The following is a 17,921-nucleotide window of genomic DNA, read 5'->3' as shown; positions in this document are numbered from 1 at the left end:
ACTAGCATCCGCTTCGTGGGATGTAACTGGAAGTGTTGTGTGCTACTTCCCTAAAGGGAAGTAGCTGTGCCCCGAATCAACCCTCCTCCTTCCTGCTGTCTGACTTATGGATATACAGGTTAGATTTAAGCAGCCATCTCAGACTACGAGAACACCGGGATACAGTGGAGCAGAGAATGGAAGGGGCCTGGATCCCTGCTGGCTGTGTGGAGCCGAGCTGCCCACACCACTTGCACTGTCCACCTTTGCAGTTTCTGCTTGAGGGAACAAAATCTTGTGTGGTTGGGTCAATGGTAATTCAGGGTCTCTGTTCTTTGCTGCTGAACCTACTCCTGGTGGATATAAGCGCCTGCTGTGCTTCAGGACCCTGTGCTGAAGACTGGGACTTCGAGAGTGGATAAGAGAAAGACAGCGCGTGCTCCCAGGGAGCTTAGAGTCGAGAGAGGGAGAGAGACAGATCAAAGACATCATGTTACCTGAAATAAACCAGGCACTGAAAGACACATTCTGCATGATCTCACCCACATATAGAATCCAAAACTCTGATCTCATAGAAATAGAGAGTGGAACAGTGGTTCCTAGAGGCTGGAGGGGTTCGGGTAGGAGCTTGGTCAATGGGTGCAAAGTTCCAGTGAGACGGGAAGGACAGGTCTGGTGCGCTATGACACAGTGGATTAATAAGAACATACTATATATTTCAAGAAAGCTGGCAAAGAGGATCTCAGTGTTATCACAACACAGAAATGATAAAGGTCTGAGGAGGCTGACATGCTAACTACCCTAATTTGATTATTATGCCACATGTGCACACATGGAAACATCATGGCGAACCCCAGAAACATGTACAATTGTTATGCGTCAATTCAAAACAAAATTTTTTTTAAAAAGTAAGCTAATGAACACATTCACCCAAGCTGATAAATTCAATAAACTAAGGAAATGGCTGGCTTGCTAAGTTAGAGAATAATGGAGACAGACAGCAAATAGCAGCTAGAAAGGGCTTCTGAAGGAGGCGGGTTTTAGGGAAAGGTAGAAAGAGGAGTAAAGTGCATTATAAGAAATTGTCTCCTATTATTAATCTTGGCCAAAATTCAGAAATGGGAAGAGAGAGGCTGATCCATCTGCAGCCGACAAGGGCATTTGTACAGGGCAAGGACCCAACCCCGCAGCAGGGAAGGGAGCTCCTCCCACGCCTGGGCAGGTGGTCCTGGGGTGTCCTCAGTGGGTCAAGCCCTGGGGCTGTAGCTGGCTGCCGTCGGGTTGCATCCAGCTCAGGGAACACTCAGTCACTAGCCTGAGTCTCCAGACTGCCTGGGACACAACGGCTTTTTGCATGAATGCAGATTCCTGGGCCCTGCTCATTGGAGATTTCTGATTTTGTGGAATTAAATTGTATTGGTGAGATCTAAAAAGCCCGAGGAATAATGAACTTTCAAAAACTCAGATTGAAAAGGGGTTTCAGGTGGTCCGGCCCAAACACCCACAGGGCTGTGACCGCCTCTCACCTTTACCTGCCTGCACAGCTGCCAGCAGAGGCAGGTTCTGCCATTCCAGGGCTTCAGTCTTCTCCCTGTAGGGAATTGTATTGAAAGGAAATCTGTGCCGGGAGTGGTAGCTCACGCCTGTAATCTCAGCACTTTGGGAGGCTGAAGCAGGCGGATCACTTGAAGTTAGGAGTTCGAGACCAGCCTGGCCAACATGGTGAAACCCTGTCTTTACTAAAAATACAAAAAGTAGCCGAGCATAGTGGTGGGCACCGGTCATCCCAGCTACTCAGTGGGCTGCGGCAGGAGAATCACTTGAACCTGGGAGGCAGAGGTTGCAGTGAGTTAAGATTGTGCCACTGCACTCCAGCCTAGGTGACAGAGCAAGACTCTATCTCTAAATAAATAGATAATGAAGAAAGGAGATCTGACCCCCCTTGCAGGGCTGCCTCTGGAACTACCGAAAATAAGATTAATCTCTTTTCCAAATGAGAAGCTTTCAACTATGTGGGGCCACTTACTACGGCCCTGGACATCTCCTCTTTCCTGGGCTAACTATCCTCGCATCCCACAGCCATTTATCTTGTAAGCTTCACTGGTAGGACCCCAGTCCTCTGGTGCAGCAGCCTGGGAAGGGCGGCCTCCTCTCGGCTGGCCCGGAATCCAGAAAGAAGGGAGACGATGGAGACGGGAATATGTGTGCTACGTTCTTCGGAGGGATTCCACATCCAGGACCCCACTTCCTAGCTGTAGCCTGGAGATATCTGAAGAGGCTTCAAAACGATTTAGTTTAACCTCCTGAGTTAGTTTCCTAGGGGCGTTATAACAAACGACCCCAAACTGTGTGGCTTCAAACAACAGAAGTGTGTCCTCCACAGTTCTGGAGGCCCGAAGTCCTACATCATGGTGGCAGGGCTGGTTTCTTCTGTGGCTGTGAGTGGGAGTCTCTCCGGGAATCTCTGCAGCTTCTGGCAGGTGTGGGGAAGCCTGGCTGCTGGATGCATCACTCCAACCTCTGCCTCTGTCTCCACGTGGGCTCCCTCCCCGTGGCTCTGTGTCTTCTCCCCTTCTCTTCTCTTCTAAGGACTCTTGGCATTGTATTTAGGGCTTACCCTAAACCAGAATGATCTTATCTCGAGATTCTTATCCTAATTACATGCACAAAGGCCCTTGGGCCAACTAGGGGCACACTCTGATGTTCCTGTTGGAAGGAGGTGGCACCATTTAACCCAGCAGAACTCTTACTTTACAGATAAATGCCATGGGGGGCAAAAGGGGAGTGGCGTGCCCAGGAGCCCCTGCAGAGTTCGTGAGGAACCCGAGCCTTAGCACCCCAGGTCTGCCCTCCCCACCCTCTCACACAGAGAACACAGAGACAACAGGACAGACGGCGGCACACACTGACCCGGCATTGCTGCAAAATGCGAGGCTTCCATGAAGTTCTCAAGTAATTGAAGCTTACCTCTTTGAGGACAAAATCATGTTTAAAATGCTCTTTTGATGGTAAGCGTTCTAAACCATAGAAACATACTCTCCCAATGTACTTAAGAGAATGCAAGTTTGAAAAAGTCCGTCGGCATTTTGTTGGTAACTCAGGGTGATTGCCGAGGGGCCCTTCCGAGCTGGGGCTGGGCTGTGATCCTTCCGGTTCTGCCTGACTGGCTGGGCTGTGGCCCCTGCCTCAGGTGCCCCCGCATCGCTGGCTTCTGGACGCGGTGACTGCCAGCTGTTTCCCCCCAAGAATTGGCCCTTCTCAGAATGGCAGCCCATTCATTCGCCAGCCCTTAATGGGATGTGTGACGGAATACACTTTGAGGGGGTGGGTGGAGATATTAATCTTTGTTTTGCTTTTCTTATTTCTCCCCCTCATCCCATTTCAAGCAGATCACCCGGCTCTTTGTAATTTTTTTGCCTCGGGGATTTTTTTTCCAGGCAGAAAGCCAAAGCAGCTCAAAGCCAAAGGCTCTTTCTGTCTTTTGTAAAAACCTAAACCCATTTCATAAAAACCCAAACCCAGGAGGCGAGTGGGAGGGAGAGGGCAAGACTCACTGAGGCTGGGAAGAGGAGGAGGCTGGTGTCCCCAAGGGCCTAAGGTCTGAGCACAGCTCCAAGGCACAGCCTGGGAGGGTGGAGCACACTGGACTGCCCATGTTGTGCCCCGAGGCTCTCATCCCTGGCAAGGATCCCCAGGCACCGGGCAGGATGCAGGAACGGCTGCCAGCCTGAGGGCAGCAGGACGTGGGTGAGAGTGGCTGCTGAGGCGGTGGTGACAGCTCCCAGCTCCCAGCCCTGCAGCTCTTCTGGGCACCATGGAAGCTTCTGGATCCTGGAGGGACTCTAGGACGGGAGAGAGTTGCATTTTCTGCCAGCCCCACAGGGTGGGGCTCCAAGTTGGGTTTAAGTTGAATTAAATAAACAAAGAAATGAACCTTCTGGATTTCTGGACAGCACGGCCCTACACGTTCACGCTCTGAGGCCTCTTCTCTGCTCCGAATACGCGGCAGCATTAGAGAAAACATATTTCAACAAAACAAGCCAAGCATCACAGACACCAAAAACAGACAGAACAAAACCCGTGGGTGGGGTCTGAGATGGGGCTTCCGGTCCGGAACCAATGTGGAGGAAGCGCTGGCACCTGGTGCAGCACGCAGGGTTGGGAGCAGAGGCCAGCTGACTGCATAGAGAGACCCCCACCCCGGAGAGGGGACGGAAAGAAAATTCCAGCTGAGTGCTTCCTGGGCTTCAGCTTCCAAAGATTCGAGGACGAGGAGGTGGGAGGAAGCAGCCTCCTGTCTGGGACCCAGGTAAGGCACCACCAATGCCATTACTCCATTTGTGATTTAGCCGATGCTCTGTGGGACATGAAACCTGGTTCACGGAGGGCATCCCTGGAGGCTGGGCAAAGACTGATGCAAACCCTCAGGGCAGACAGGGTTGAGTGTGTGTGAGGGGTGTGGACAGGGAGAGAAGAAGGAGGGTGGAGAGGGACACGGGAGAGAACCAGAGCAATAGGAAAATGACCTTAAAGTAAGTTTTTTAGCATCTTAAAGAGGAAAGACAAGAAATAGCCTAAAAAGGGTAATTAGCTATACACAAAACTTGGCAGAAATGAAAAAGGTCAGAACTGATGGAAATGGAAAATATCTAATTAGTAAACCTGAAAATTAAAAAGATGCTCATTGAAATAAAAAAGAAACCAGCAAATGCAATCAAATCCTCAACAAATGGGTGAATTGGAAGACGGACATAAGGAATTCTCCAAGAACGCATCCCACAGCAACTGAGATTTAAAAAGAAAATCGCCCCAAAGGAGCAGGCAAGAGACCGGCAGAGTTGCCTGGGCAGCTCTGGCTCGTCTTGGAGGAGGTCTGGGAAAGAGGAGCAGCAGGTGGGAGAATGAGATTGAACAGACAATGCCAAGAAGGGTCCCAAGCCCAGCAAAGACACAACCGTCAGGCCGGAAGCCACTGTGAGCAAGTCGACCAAACGTAAACCCCATCTCTGCATGTCGCTGGTCAAATGCGTCCATAAAGTACCCACTCGCTGTAAAAACACTATTCACCTTTGTGCATTTATAAACAATAACAATAACAAAGATAGGACAAGATACAGGAAATAACGTTCCTTGTTCAGAAAAAGGATGTAGATACTTTAGACTTCATCAGAAAAAACCCAGAGTTCCGAATATAGATTAAAAATGAAGGATAGTCACTGCCAAGAATAGAAACAAAAATCCACAGCCGCCAAATCATCTCGGGGGGAAAGAAAAATCCAAAAATGTTATCATACTTAGAAAACGCAGAAAAGATAAAGCAAAGGAAAATCATGGTAAATGAAATGTCACATACAATAATAGAAATAATTTTAATTACTTTAGTATTAACCATAACTGTAAAGGGATTAAGCTCATGTACAAAACCTGGAGACTACAGGATTAAACCAACATCCCCCAAATTCAGCTAGATGCTGCTCATAAATATACACATAAAACAAGGCAGAGACTTTGTTTGTTTTGTTTTGTTTTGTTTTTCTGAGAGAGTCTCGCCCTGTCACCCAGGTTGGAGTCCAGTGGCACGATCTTGGCTCACTACCATCTCCACCTCCAGGGCTCAAGTGATTCTCGTACCTCAGCCTCCTGAGTAGCTGGGATTACAGGCATGCGCCATCACACCCGGCTAATTTTTATATTTTTAGTAGAGATGGGGTTTCACCGTTGACCAGGCTGGTCTCGAACTCCTGACCTCAGGTGATCTGCCCACCTCAGCTTCCCAAAGTGCTGGAATTAATGGTATGAGCTACCTCATCCTGCCAGTTGCTTTTTTTCCTTTTTTTTTTAAAGGATGAAAACCAGAAACATGCAGCAAATACAGATACAAGGAAGAGGATGTATCAGTAAGAAACTAGTTACATTTATTGCAAAAACCTTCACAGGCTCTAAGGACTGACTGGGCTAAGTCATGCGGCAGGAACGATCCGATTCTCAGGGCTTACAACTACAGGGCGACTTCTCACTCCGCCGCCCATGGGCCGTGGCTCTGCTCCCTAACGTCCTGGCCAGGAGCGGCTCCACCTGGGACATTGCTGGGCTCATGCAGAGAGGGCAGGGAGACTTCCAGAACCACAGGCTGGCTCTCAGTGCTTCTGATGGGAAGTGTCCCACATCACTTGGCCCACACTTCCCTGGCCGAGAAACCCTCCCGAGCTCAGTGGTGAGGACTGGATCTTCTCACCATGGGGAGGGGAATGCAAATCAGGGCAAACAGCGACAGCCCGCCCCATGCTGCGCAGAAATGCCACGCCGTAACAAACAGGCCAGGCCATCGCAGTAAGCTTGCGTGCATGTAAGAAACAAACATTTTATGCACAAGGAAGCTTTTTCACCAGTGTGGACTCAGCACCTCGGGAGGTTGTCTGCAATTTCTATTTGCTATGGGTCGAACATTTGTGTCCCTCCAAAACTGACAGGTTAAAATCCTCACCTCCAGGTTGATGGTATTAGGAGGCGGGGCCTTTAGGAAGTAATGAGGTCATGGGGGCGGAGTCCCCATAAATGGGATCAGTGCCCTTAAAAAAGAGGCCCCAGAGAACTCCCTCAGCCCTTCCACTGTGTGAGGGCACAGCAAGAAGGCACTGTCTGTGAACCAGGAAGTAGCCCCCGCCAGACACTGCATCTGCCTGGCTCTTGGGCTTCCCAGTCTCCACAGCTGTGAGAGACAGATCTTACTGTCTAGGAACCGCCTGGTTCATGGCATTTTGTTACAGCAGCCTGAACGGACTGACACCTGTTCCTTCTGCTGACACTGAGGGTCATTTGGGACAAGATGGGGACTCATCAAAAATTATCAGGGGTGGTAGGGCTCCGTAGCTCAAGCCTGTAATCCCAGCACTTTGGAAGGCAGAGTCAGGAGGATTGTCTGAACTCAGGAGTTCGAGACCAGCCTGGGCAACATGGTGAGACCCCCATCTCTATAAAAATAAACATATTTTTATTTGTTATGCTTGTGGTCCCAGCTCCTTAGAAGACTGAGGCAGGAGAATTGCTTAGGCCTGGGAGGTCCAGGCTGTAGTGTGTCTTGATTGCACCACTGTACTCCAGCCTGGGTGGCAGAGTGAGGCCCTGTCTCAATTAAAAAAAAAAAAAAAAAAAAGAGAGAGACTATTGGGGGAACTTGGCATCCATTGCTTTTGTCTCTGTTCCTACCACAGCCCCACTCTGCCTTCTGAGGAGGCTGCCTCTGTAATTGAGTCATGCTGGCCACAGCCAACTGGATGGACCAGGTCAGGAAACTGACCCCAGGCCACTTTTGGCAGACTGCCCAGTGGCCTGTGGCCTGGCCTGGCAGGAAAGCTCTGCTCCAGAAGCCCACTCTAAAGCAGCTCAGGACAGAGTGATCGGGTCTGGTGAGTCCAGCGTGGGGATGCGAGGCAGAAGCCAAGAGGGGCAGGAGGAAAACCGAATGCTGAGACTGGAGAGAAGGGAAAAGGGCCAGCTGGCCTGGCCGGGGCCTGGAAGTGGAGTACCTGAGAGTCAGTGATGGACTTCGTGGCTGAGCAGTGACAAACAAACGTGTCCTGGGTAACATTCCCGCCCTCCCAAAGGCCTGCTCTGAGCTGGCAACGTTTCTCCCAGCTTCCTGCGTCTCTCCAGCCCTCACCTCGTTAACCCCAGCAACTTGAGTACATCTCTGTTCCTTAGAACAGGACCGATCTGACAAACAAGTCTGTCGCACTCATAATCTTCATATTAGATTTAACATAACCCGTGGGATCTTGGGGTGGGGCTGCCTCTCCGGTAGATATTTTTACTGCCGCTCAGAGGGACTTTAAAATTTATTCTCCATTTCATGGCTGTATTTGAGATACTTAAGATTTCTGGAAGCCCAAGTGCTGCAGCAGAAAGAGCCCAGGGCTTGGAGGTGGAGGACTTGACTTTTATTCCTGGCTCGGTCAGTGTTCAGCCTGTGACCTTGAATGAGATTTACACTCTCTGGGCTTTATTTTCTTCTTGGAATGCGAATATCTTCCCTGCCTACTTGATGAGTTCATATGTGTGCACGCACTAAGCAGACGCCAGTCCTGTGGGGCTGACTTTTTAATTGGGAAGCTGAGATGGTTCCAGAGATGTGCCCAGGTTCACCCACCTTTCCTGTGCGTGGCTGTCAAATGGTGACGTTCTTTCTCCCTGGGCCCCTCCTTCCACACCCCACGTGCTTCTCAGAAAACAGCTACAAACCTCAGATAGAGGCTTCTTCCCCACCAGATGTGAGCAGAAACAACATTTAAAAGGTGTATAGCCAGGCATGGTGGTTCACACCTGTAATCCCAGTGCTTTGGGAGGCCAAGGCAGGAGGATTACTTGAACCCAGGGGTTCGAGTCCAGCCTGGGCAGTATAACAAGACGTCAATGCTACAAAAAAATAGCCAGGTATGGTGGCATGTGCATATAGTCCCAGCTGCTCAGGAGGCTGAGGCGGGAGGATCACTTGAGCCTGGGAGGTCCAGGCTGTAGTGAACTGGGACCATGCCACTGTGCTCCAGCCTGGGTGACAGGTTGAGATTAAGAAAGAAAGGAAAGAAAAGAAAAGAAAGAAAGAAAGAAAGAAAGAAAGAAAGAAAGAAAGAAAGAAAGAAAGAAAGAAAGAAAGGAAGGAAGGAAGGAAGGAGAGAGAAAGAAAGAAAGAAAAGAGAAAGAAGGAAAGAAAGGAAGGAAGGAAAGAGGGAAATGAAGGAAAGAAAGAAAGAAAAGAAAGAGAGAAAGAAAGAAAGAAAGGGAAAGAGAGAAAGGGAGGGAGGGAGGAAGGAAGGAAGGAAGGAAAGAGAGAGGGAAAGAAAGAAGGAAGGAAAAAGGAAGAAAGAAAGGAAGGAAGGGAAGGAAGGAAGGAAGGAAAGAAGGAAGGAAGAAAAGAAAGAAAGAAAGAGAAAAAGAAAGAAAGAAAAAAGAAAGAAAGAAAAAAGAAAGAAAGAAAAGGAAGAAAGAAAGAAAGAGAAAGGGAGGGAGGGAGGAAGGAAGGAAGGAAAGAGAGAGGGAAAGAAAGGAAGGAAAAAGGAAGCAAGAAAGGAAGGAAGGGTACACTATTTAAATGTAAATCATCTATAATTTTGAAATACCTAGTTAAAAACGTAAATCTGAGTATTTCCTATGGGTAGGAAATATTCAGGGTGGGTCCTCAGGGGGACTTGGGGGTATGTTTTGCTGCCTTTGCTGGGGAATCTGCAGATGCATACAGAGACTGGTCTTGCTTTGGGGGAGAGACCCCCCCAGGACTGCTGGGTCTACCTCTCCTCCCAGTAGATGGGTCTAGACCTGGTACAATCAAGACAGGAAGGTGACCCAGGCACCTGCCGGTCCCCTGCATCATGCCGAGGGAGCGTGGTTCACATCACCTCCTCCCCTAACTCACAGAGCTGCAGTTCTTTCCCATCCTGCCTTCATGGGAGGCTTTGCTGTTGAATGATGGGCGTTTAGGGAGTGCCGTGCGTCTCTGGCATAAAGGTGCATCCCTCTGCTGTCCATTCTCAGGAGCTGCAGCCTTTCTGCCAGGGAGCGAGCAGGGTGGGGTGCCACAGGCTCTCATAAAGGGTCCTCGTAGCCTCATGAAATCAGTTGCTGTTTTCCTAAGTCTCTGGCTCTCTATTAATTACTCTTACTTTGTTGTTCTGGAGCCAAGAGCAACACTTCTGGGTCCAGGGTGGGATTAAAAGTTTTCCTCTTTATGGTGTTACCAGGGAGCGTGAAGGGCACTGAACGGGCCAAGGGTCGTGCTTTCCCATTGCCCTTTTTCGCCAAGAGGAACAAGAGGTCCAGCACCGAGGCCACACTGGCCCCCAGGGCCTCTCCAGGAAAGCCGGCCCTTGGTTTGCTCCAGATCTAACCCCCAGTCCTTGGCAGAGAGACAAACTTAAGATTTTCAGGAGGGAGGAGAAAGGTAATATTTTAAGGAGCTTTCGAGCTTTCTGAGCGTTAATTTTAGGTCATAGAAAGGTCAAGCAGGCCTTTCCAAAGCACTAAGAATGTGATGAAACCTCTGTTGTGTGGGGTGGATGGCGGTGGCTGGTGCTGGAGTGCAGGCCTGGAGCGGTCCTTCGTGGGTTCACAACACTTTACTGTGAGCTGTGGGAACCCACATCTCCCTGCCCTCCCGAGCCAGCCAGGAAGCTGGCACAGTTTTCACCAGTGGCCCACACAAGCTGGAGGCCAGCACTTTGTCATATTGTATTTTTAGATTACATTTTTCCCTTTTCCCCCTTTTAAAGGAATTCAGCTTAGTGCCCAGAACAAGCTCTTGCTGGGCCGTGTGTGAAGGCGGGCCGAGGCAGAGGCCTGGGCAGCCAGGAGCCCACGGGCTTACCTTGTCCCACGGCATGGCCGAGCCCACGCTGAGCCTGCCCAACATGGTGAAGGGGATACAGTTCCAGGCGACCAGCTGGCTCGAAGTCAGTGACAGCTGTCCCAGAGGTGAGGCGTTCTAGGGAAAAGGATGCACGGGGCACTCCCTGCCCCCATGGAAGTGGGACTCTGGCCCCTCTGTGGGGACGCACGGGTGTGAGCAGCCCACTCTCCGCAGGCAACCTGGGCAAAGCTGGGTCAGGTCTCTTGCAGAGGCTGGCGTTTGGCCAGAGGCCCGAGGAAAGGGCAGCCGAAGTTGCTCCTCCTGCAGCCCTGGGCTCTGCTCCTGGCTGCCCCCAGACCCTCCTAACCCTCAGGGACAGGGGAACCAGGGGCCACACTATGAAGGGGCCCTGCCTGCCGCTCAGATGCCCTCTCTGGCATCTACCTCGCATGGCCTGGTGGGATGGAGGGAGCGGAGCTGGCTCCATCACCACTGGTCAGATGTCTCCAGCTCGGGCCAACTCCTGCAGAGACCAGCCTCAGAGCTCCCGGTCCTTCCTGGTGGCTGAGGAGTCCTGGAGTTCAAGGACGCGAAGTTCCAGATGGAGGCACCCGTGCTCCTCAGGGATGGAAGGAGCTGAGAGCCACGTGGTGGCTCTGAGGCTGGTGGATGCCCCTCTCCCAGCTCAGCTGCCTAGCCTCTGAGTGCCTAAAAAGCTGGGCAAGACCAAGCAGATCCAGGGCCTGGGTTGCCTGGAACATACAAAACTAAGTCACAGACATCATCACCTTTCAGCTCGAAAAGTTCAGTGCCCATCTCCTAAAAAGAATACATAATAAAAATAATAATACATTCTCTAGCATGGCACGATAAAGTTATCAAATTCAGAAAATGTAACATTGATATAATACTATTATCGAAAAATGCAGTTTGCAACCACATCTTGCCCATTATCCTAATAATGTGCTTGGTAGCATCTCCACCCCCAACTCCCAATCCAGGATTACACAACGCTTTTGTTTGTCGTGTCTATTAATATTCTTGAGCTTCCTTTGGTCTTGTTAAAAAAGCTTCTTTAATTGTGGTAAAAAACACATAATTTAACATTTGCCATCTTAACCATGTACATTCCAGTAGTGTTAGTCATGTTGATTCACATTGCCATGCAACCATCACCTCCATTCATCTCCAGAACTTTTTCATCTTCCCAAACTGAACCTCTATACTTATCAGACACTAACTCCCCATTCCTCCTCTCCCCAGCCTCTGGCAACCAACATTCTACTTTCTGTCTCTAGGACTTTGACAACTCTAGGTGCCTCATTAAAATGGAATCATATAATCTTTTGTGATTGGCTTATTTCACTCAAATAATGTCCTCAGTGTTCATCCATGTTGTAGCATGTGTCAGAGCTCTTTCCTTTTTAAGGCTGAATAATACAGCATTGTAGGTGTATACCAGATTTTATCCATTTACCTGTCAATGGACACTTGTGTTGCTTCAGCCTTTTGACTGTTGTGAATAATGCCAGTATGAACATTGTGTGTCTTTTGTGTTTTAGCACATTTTTGAAGAGTACAGCCCACTTGTTTGGTACAATGCCCCTCAATTTGGATATGTCTCATGGTTGCCTTATGATTTTATTTATGGTTGCATTTTTGGCAAGGACGCAAAACAACTGATGTTGTGTCCTTCTCAGTGTACCATATCAGGAGGCACACAAAGTCCCTTTGTCCCATGATTAGAGATGTTACTTTGATCGCTTGGTTAAGGTGATGTTGCAGAGTCCTCCACTGTCAATATACATTTGTTTGAAACTTTGAAACTGTAGAAACAAGCTGTTTCCTAATATACTTTGACTCATTGGTTTTAGCATCTGTTGATGATTCTTGCATGAATCATTTATTACTGTATTGGTTGCAAAATTATTATTTTCTAAGTCTTATCATTCCTTTCACATTTATTAGTTGATATTCTACTTACAGTAGAAGACATTTCCTTCTCTTCTGTTTCTTTCTAAAATAAATATGGACCCATGGTCTTTCTCTCTTTTAAACAAATTTAATGCATTCTAGCCCATTGGTCTTACTATTCATCTTGATCCTCACATTGCCTTTGGTTTGGCCAGTGGGAGCCCCTTCTTTTCATATGCTTACATCATATTTTGAGCATTTTTTTTTTTTTTTTTGAGATGGAGTCTCGCTTTGTCACCCGGGCTGGAGTGCAGCAGCGCGATGTCTGCTGACTGCAAGCTCCGCCCCCTGGGTTCATGCCATTCTCCTGCCTCAACCTCCCGAGTAGCTGGGACTACAGGTGCCCACTACCACGCCTGGCTAATTTTTCTTTTGTATTTTTAGTAGAGATGGGGTTTCACCGTGTTTGCCAGGATGGTCTCAATCTCCTGACCTCTTGATCTGCCTGCCTCAGGCTCCCAAAGTGCTGGGATTACAGGCATGAGCCACTGTGCCTGGCCACAGTTTTTTTTTTTTTTTTTTAACTTTGTGGCAGAAACAAGACATTCTAGGCTTCTCTCACTTGCTTCAGTCCTGGACTCAACCACTTCTCCAAAGAACTCTGCTCTCTCTTAGTGAAGAATGGGATTTAGGGACCAAGTCTGGCCACTAGTGTGCTCACTGTTGATGGGTATCATGGTTTCAGAGCCCTTTCCATGGACAGAGCCAGGATACCTATATAAATATGAATACCACATGCACAAACATTTTCAAGCTTTTTGTGTGGTATTCATATTTATATAGGTATCTTGGCTATGAGTTCATCAAAACTGTTCTCAGGTTAGCCTAATGCTGCAAAGTCCTAACTTGCCTTCCACTATTCCACATTTGTTTCTCCGTTTCCTACATCTTTATAATTACTCATTTACACAATCATAGCACACACACAAAATAGTTTCAAAAATCACCATACTGAGTACAGTTCAAGATTTATACCCAGCAAAAGGATCCTTTTCTCTCTAGACTGAGGTTATCCTCAAATGTTACTTTAATATGTTTTTTCCCCTTCTATGTGGTTACTGTTCTGGTCATCTGTTGCCTTATAACACACTGCCCAACACTTAGAGGTGTAAAAACATTTCATTATCCTCACAATTTTGTGGTTGACTGTGTTCAGCTGGTTGGTTCTTATTTGGGATGTCTCATGTGGGTGTAGCAGATAGTGTGAAGTCAGGCGAGGACTCAGCCTGGATGGATGTCCGAGATGGCTTCATCACTCATGTGGGGCCTCAGCGCCCCCTCCACGACTCCCTTTCCAGCAGAGGAGCCTGAACTTCTTGTACAGAAACTCAAGGCTTCAAGAGAGGCAGTGAAGGCTGCTGGGCCAGTGAAGGCATGTTCCTGAAGCTGGCCCCAAATCATTTATTTCCACCATATTCCGTTCATCCAACGAGGCACAGGGACTTCCTCAAGTTGAGGGAAAGAAGAAAAAGGTGCCCTTTTCCAAAGGTATACCAAGGTCACGTTGCAGAAGAGTTAGTGGGGTGGGGGCTGTGGGCACAGTTGTGTTTGGGAATTACAGCAGTTACGTCAGCCCTGTAAGATGCAGCTGGGTTCGTTTGTTTCTGTGTATATATAGCTTTATGTTTTTCCCTTTCTTCCTTGTTGACTCAATTTTTTTGAATATGTAAAATATTAACTTGGTTCCAGGAATCAAAAACTATACAAAAGAGATATGGTGTACTCAGAGAAGTACCAATCCCTTCCTATCCCATCCATACCATTCCTACTAATTCCTCCAAACCTATTTCGTGTCTGGTTTATTTTAGTTTCTTTTTTTAAGAATAAGTGTATGTACTTACTTCCTTTCCTTCCTTAAACAAAAGTTAACACTGTATATATACTTGTGTGCATTTGCTTGTATCACTTAATATGGTGTCTTGACATGCCACGTGAGTTCGTAACAGTCTTTCTCTCTCTTTCCACAGCTGCATAGTGCCCCACTCTGTGCCACCATTAATTCAACACATTTCCTGTGTGTGGGCATTCAATATTTTTTAATTATAAAAAATCCCTAGGCTGGGCGCGGTGGCTCACACCTGTAATCCCAGCACTTTGGGAGGCCGAGGCAGGCGGATCACAAGGTCAGGAGATCGAGACCACAGTGAAACCCCATCTCTACTAAAAATACAAAAAAATTAGCCGGGCGCCATGGTGGGCGCCTGTAGTCCCAGCTACTCAGGAGGCTGAGGCAGGAGAATGGCGTGAACCCGGGAGGCGGAGCTTGCAGTGAGCCAAGATCGCGCCACTGCACTCCAGCCTGGGTGACAGAGCGAGACTCCGTCTCAAAAAAAAAAAAAAAAATCCCTGCTATATTGGATACCTTTATTTATTTATTTTACTAAGATGGAGTCTTGCTCTGTCACCCAGGTTGGAGTGCCGCAGCACGATCTCCGCTCACTGCAACCTCTACTTTCCGGGTTCAAGCAATTCTCCCTGCCTCAGCCTCCCAAGTAGCTGGGATTTTAGGCGCCCGCTACCACGCGCCCAGCTAATTTCTGTATTTTTTAGTAGAGACGGGGTTTCACCATGTTGGCCAGGCTGGTCTTGAACTCCTGACCTCAACTGATCCACCCACCTCAGCCTCCCAAAGTGCTGAGATTGCAGGCGTGGGCCACGGCGCCCAGCTGGATAACTTTATATACAGGTATTTTTGTATAATGGGGTATATCTTTGGAGTAAATTCCTAGGAAAAAAAATTCCTTCAGGCAGAGCCTGGGGACCTGTGCTTTACCTGAAGTGCTAACAGGAGTTAGGAGTTTCTAGATTGTGGGATCCTAGTTGATGAGCAGCAGCAGGTTAGAGGTGGGCATGCTGGAAATAGCAGGGAATGACATCTGTCCAGCCTGACACCAAGATTTTTCTTGGAAGACAAGAAAAACTGTACAAAACAGGGGAAATAATTTTCAAGATTTTATGGTAGTAATTTCCACATATAATTTCCATCCTCTACTTACATAAAAGTAGAGATTACCAGAAACCTCTGTGTACCTATCACCCAGCTTCAACGAACATTAGCACTTGGCTGCACTGTTTCAGAAATAAAAGAATTTACAAAGAATTTACAAAGCTCTCATATAGAGGCATAGTCTCTGAGGTCTCCTGCAAACCCGCACCCGTCGAGTCCTGGGATCCTCACTGTGGCCCATCTCAGTTCAAGAGAGGTCTCTGTTCATGTCAATGACCTTGAGTTTGTAGAGAAAAGAATACTGTTTAGTGTGGTTCTCTTAAGAGGTTGGAGAAGTGGTTAACTACCCCCCCACCCCACCAAAAAAAAAAGACTTCTACAGAAATGCTTTGAGGGTTTGATGCTGAAAGTGGTGGCTGCTCGGCTGCTTCAAGCCCATCTCCACGCAGAGGACTTCACAGTAACTGAGGCGTCCCGTGCTTCTTCCCTGCAGACACGGGGCCAGTTGTAGCTGCGGATTCCACTCTTCCGGCCTCTATGGTTTTGGCATTAGTGCCAGTTTTCTGGGTTATTCTCCGACAAGCCTGAGGTTTGTATTTACAAAACAAAAAACACAAAACAACCCACTAGTGCCAAGCTGCTCAGTGCTGCTATGTGGGAGAACGACGCCCCCAGCCACAGAATGACAGCCGAGTGGCAAATGAGCTAAACCTTGTGTTTCTTTTTGTGCAAAGAGCATTGTAACAATAATAAGCATTAAAAATGGAAAGCCCTCCCTTCAGGGTTTTCCTGTTTTCTACCAATCCACATGGGTTCATAACCTTTACGTAGTCACGGCCATCCTATAAATAAATACCACTTGGTAGGGAACATCGTCTCTCTGGGCAGCGTCATACAGTCTCTGTCCAGATTGCTACAGGGTCTTCCATCCTTCACATCTATCACCTCCCCGTTACTCTCATGGCTTCTGGGCAGGGCAACCTACATTTCCAGCCAGGTTTCTCTAACACGTGGGCTGCAATCCAGCCCCACAAGGGAACATAGCTGCAAAGAGAAATGGAAAGAGATTGCAGTCTAGCAAGAGCAGGTCAAGGAGATGATGGGAGAAGATGAGGTGGGTATATCCTTCCCTCTTGGGCAGTGGGACAATCCAGGGAAGAGAGGTGGAATGGTGGGGGCCAGATAAACTCAACCCCCAAAAGTCAGAGTGTCCGACACTTTTGCTGAAGAGGAAGATCCAAGTGTGGAGGAGGAGAGAGAGAAATGATTTAGTTTGATCCAAACAAGGTTAACCCTGGGTCCCATCCAGGTTAATGGAGTCGGGGAAGCCCAAGGATGTGAGGTCAGTGGAGGGTTGATGGCTGGGGTCTTGGAGGAGTTTGCTGTGTGGTGTCAACTCCACAGGGAGAGACAGGAAAAGAGCAAGGAAGAGGGGAGGAGGACTGGCCTGAGGCCTGTATCTGGAGGTGGACACACACCAAGGAGCCATTGGCTTGCAGGTTCCCTGTGTGATGGTAAACCAAAAATAAAATCCTAAGCTCTGCAGCTGAATGAATGGACCCCATTCTCAGTTAAGGGGATTCTAAAGAAACCTAAAAAATTAATTCAGGCCACAATGGCCAAGAAGCGGTCAGACATGACTCATGCCTTTGTCCCTATGGAGTTCAGGCACAGCTGACCAGCATTAGCATCAAAACAGAAATCTGAAGACTGACAAAGCAGACTCTTGGCCAGGTGTAGTGGTTCATGCCTGTAATCCCAGCACTGTGGGAGGCTGAGGTGGGCAGATCACCTGAGGTCCAGAGTTTGAGACCCACCTGGCCAGTGTGGTGAAACCCCGTCTCTATTAAAAATACAAAAAATTCACTGGGTGTGGTGGTGCTTGCCTGTAGTCCCAGTTATTCAGGAGGTTGAGGCAGGAGAATTGCTTGAGCCCAGGAGGCGGAGGTTGCAGTGAGCTGAGATTGCGCTACTGAACTCCAGCCTGGGTGACAGAACAAGACTCTGTCTCAAAAAAAAAAAAAAAAAAAAAAGAAAGAAAAGAAAAGAAAAGAAAAAAAAGCGCAAACTCTTGGTAGCAATAAGATATCAAATTCCGGCATGACTCTACCATAGCATCACATGACACATAGCAGACCCCGAAGAAATATCAAAGTATTTTGTCCCAAAATGTATTTTTGTGACATATTTTGAAATGGCCCTGCAAAAGTATCTCTTGTGATGGAAATTTGTATTGTATGGAGAATTCTCTTCCCTTTTCAGGTCTTTTTTCTGCTCCTGAAGAGATCAACTGATAGTCTAACACCTTCTAAAAGTTTCTATTTCCTCTAAGGGTAGCCACCAAAGAGACTTCATCTATATAATAAAAACCTTGGATTCCACACCCCCTTATCTTAACCTAGACATTTCTTTCTATTGATTCCAGGTCTCTAGATAATAACTTAACCCTTTTAACCAATTGCCAATCAGTAAATCTTTGACTCCACCTATGATCTGTAAGCCTCCACTTTACTCCAAGTTGTTCTGCCTTTCTGGACTGAACCAGTGCACACCTCACATACATGGGTTGATGTCTCACATACATGGGTTGATGTCTTACATCTCCCTGAAACATATAAAACTAAGTTGTAAACGAACCACCTTGGACACAGGTTCTCAGGACCTTCTGTGGCTGTGTCATGGGTC

This window comes from Papio anubis, chromosome 10 (genome assembly GCF_008728515.1).
Source record: "Papio anubis isolate 15944 chromosome 10, Panubis1.0, whole genome shotgun sequence".
NCBI classification, from domain to species: domain Eukaryota; kingdom Metazoa; phylum Chordata; class Mammalia; order Primates; family Cercopithecidae; genus Papio; species Papio anubis.
This window is presented reverse-complemented; position numbering follows the sequence as displayed.